Source organism: Ranitomeya variabilis, chromosome 4 (genome assembly GCF_051348905.1).
Source record: "Ranitomeya variabilis isolate aRanVar5 chromosome 4, aRanVar5.hap1, whole genome shotgun sequence".
Classification (NCBI taxonomy): Eukaryota; Metazoa; Chordata; class Amphibia; order Anura; family Dendrobatidae; genus Ranitomeya; species Ranitomeya variabilis.
Window position 1 is genome coordinate 316,905,557 of NC_135235.1, and position 3,071 is coordinate 316,908,627.

Genomic DNA, 3,071 nt, shown 5'->3' on the forward strand with positions numbered 1-3,071 from the left:
GTCAGGATGGCCGAGCGGTCTAAGGCGCTGCGTTCAGGTCGCAGTCTCCTCTGGAGGCGTGGGTTCGAATCCCACTTCTGACATCACTTCTTTTATGCTATGAGATTGTACAGCTTCTCTCCTGCTACTGATTAGTACATGTAACTTTACATAATAACACTGACATCTTCTATAGAATTTATATTGTAACGCAGCAATGCCAGGAACCTTCAGCTCTTCTGTCTAACACTCTTAAGTCTTAACTACTTTCAGCCTACAATGGTTTCTTACAGGCACCTAAGGAATTGAAAGATAAATAAATATTTATTTGTGTGATAACTTTAACCCTATCTCTATTGTTTATATAGTATACTGTAATGAGAATATCACAAAGCCTAACCCTTTCTATACTGCGATCCGACCCCATACCTTGTGTGGACAATCACGACCTGTCTGATCACATTCCTTATCTTAGAGTGCAGTTATGTGTGCGCTAACACCTGTAGCTAATATACGCACCTCAAAGATAGGTCTCCTTTTCATAGATAAGGAACACACAGGAATTGGATAATTTCTGCGCTAAGCACCTAACAGTTCGTAAGTATAATGTATTTGGCAGTAATGTAATCTAAAAGCAACCTGACCAAGCTTTCTCACCAGTCTCCTGTGGAGCTCGGTCCCTGGAGCATAAAAACAGTCCAGGTAATGTGTGTGGTTAAGTGCCACTGAGCCCCAGTGGCCTAATGGATAAGGCACTGGCCTCCTAAGCCAGGGATTGTGGATCCGAGTCCCATCTGTGGTGGTTCATAAAAACATTACTTCTTTTTCTTAATACATTTCTTTGTGGTCTCCATTATGTTAATGGTAATGTTTGTACTAAGAGTGAGTTTAATTTACTTTATTCAGTGATTGTCATTTATGTATCTACATATATAAAAATGTGTGTATCTGTGTATCGACGATGATGTCATAATGGTTGCCATGGCTATGATGATATCATAAAGGTTGCCATGGCGAAGATGATATAATGGTTGCCATGGAAACAATGATGTCATAATAGGTTGCGATGGTGACGGTTATGTCATAATGGTTGCCATGGTTATGATGACATAATAGATTGCCATGGCAATGATGATGTCAGAATGGTTGCCATGGCGAAGATGATGTCATAATGAGTATATGGGCATGGAACTATGGAATGGAGGATGTGTGATGGGAATATGGGCACGGGACTATGAGATGAAGGATATGTATGATGGGAATATGGGTAAGGGGCTAAGAGATGAAGGATATGTATGATGGGAATATGGGCATGGGACTATGGGATGGAGGATATGTATGATGGGTATATGGATACGAGACTATGGGATGGAGGATGTGTATGATGGGAATATGGGCACGGGGCTAAGAGATGAAGGATATGTATGATGGGAATATGGGCACTGGACTATGAGATGAAGGATATGTATGATGGGAATATGGGCACGGAACTATGAGATGAAGGATGTATATGATGGGAATGTGGGCACGGGACTATTGGATGGAGGATATATATGATGGGTATATGGGCACGGAATTATGAAATGAAGGATATGTATGATGGGAATATGGGCACGAGACTATGGGATGGAGGATAATCATTATAATTTGTTATAACTAACCACAGCTCATTTCTATGCCTGGGCCACGCAGGGCTCTTCAGCTAGTACACTATAAATTCCAGTACTGCTGATTGTATTATCGACTCTTCTACAAGAAGTTAATATCTTGGTAGAAAATCTAAGGTAGGGTTAATGTTAATGTCAGGAAAGTGACTGACCCGGTATGAAACAACCCAACCGTAGGTCGGTCACCAACAGCACAACAAACAAGGGAACACTGGGGACACAATTACAACGGTGGGCCCTGCGATAGGGAACGGGGAAACGGACACCTCCTGCACGCTCCTAAGGATGTGTCCTGATCTCACTGACATCCCTATACAGGTTCTTTCAACCTGTCGCCGAGCAGGACACTTAAGCCCTCGCTTGCTTTGCACATATCCCTAAGTTAGGAATTGGCAAGTGAGGACACTGGTCCAACCGCTGCACTAATAAAACACAAAGGGATGGTATGACAGACAAGGTAAAGGAAAACAACACTTAGCTCACTGCTGCAAAGCACAGCAGGAATGAAGCACCAGATTCACCGGACTCAGCTGAAGAACAACTGCTCCCAGCAAGCTCCTTCTCCCAGCTTCGTCACTGCAGAATGAACTAACACCGACAGTCAGCTGATGCGTCAGGTGATCTCTAGAAGGATGGTGGGAGAGGTCGCCACCCACATCAGGTGACCCAGCAGAAATTTTATCACTATCATGAAGTACAATATGTCACGAAAAACATCTCAGAATCACCGAGATCCATTGAAGCGCTCAAAAGTTATTTACTCATAAAGTGACACTGGTCAGAATTGTAAAATGTGGCCTGGTCATGAAGTTGAAAAGTTGCTTGGGGGATGAAGGGGTTAAAGATGACCTATCACCAGGTCAAAAGTTTCCAGTTTTTGCCCCTTGTTTTATTTCTGCTGCTTCTCTCATTATTTATCTTTTTAGTTAATCTGCCATGCAGTTCCAGAGATCTGGGATCTTTATGTTTAGTGCTTATTTTAATGTCCTTTACAAAGGTTGTGGCTCACAGGGTTCTCTGTCGGTGTGTTTTTAGGCTGCTCTGTATTATTACCCTGCAAGCAATGCCTCCTTGTAAAAGACATAAACATGATCACTAAATTAAAATGCCTGTATCTCAGGAACTGTGTGGTGAATTGTAAAAAAGCAAAAAAGTGGTACACTCAAGGGAACAGTGGGAATAAATTAAGTGCAAAAACTGACCTTGGGACAGGTCCTCCCGAAGGCGTTTCTCTGTACAGTAAAATTTAGTATTTTAGTCTGTTCTAAATACAATAAAAAGGTAACAAATTGTGACTATCTATACCCCGACTTGTCCACTATTGTATCACTTTCAATATGCTACTATAACTTAATCTTCAGAACTACTGATGATATAAATATAATTTTCTTTTCTGAAACTTTTCTGAACCTCAGAAAACTGTTA

At 41.5% G+C, this 3,071-nt stretch overlaps 1 non-coding gene across 1 annotated transcript; it reads left to right on the plus strand.

The window, feature by feature from the left end:
* Window positions 1-83, plus strand: TRNAL-CAG (transfer RNA leucine (anticodon CAG)). Its single transcript has one exon. It is a non-coding gene; the product is annotated as a tRNA-Leu (tRNA).
* The last annotated feature ends 2,988 nt before the right edge of the window (window positions 84-3,071 follow it).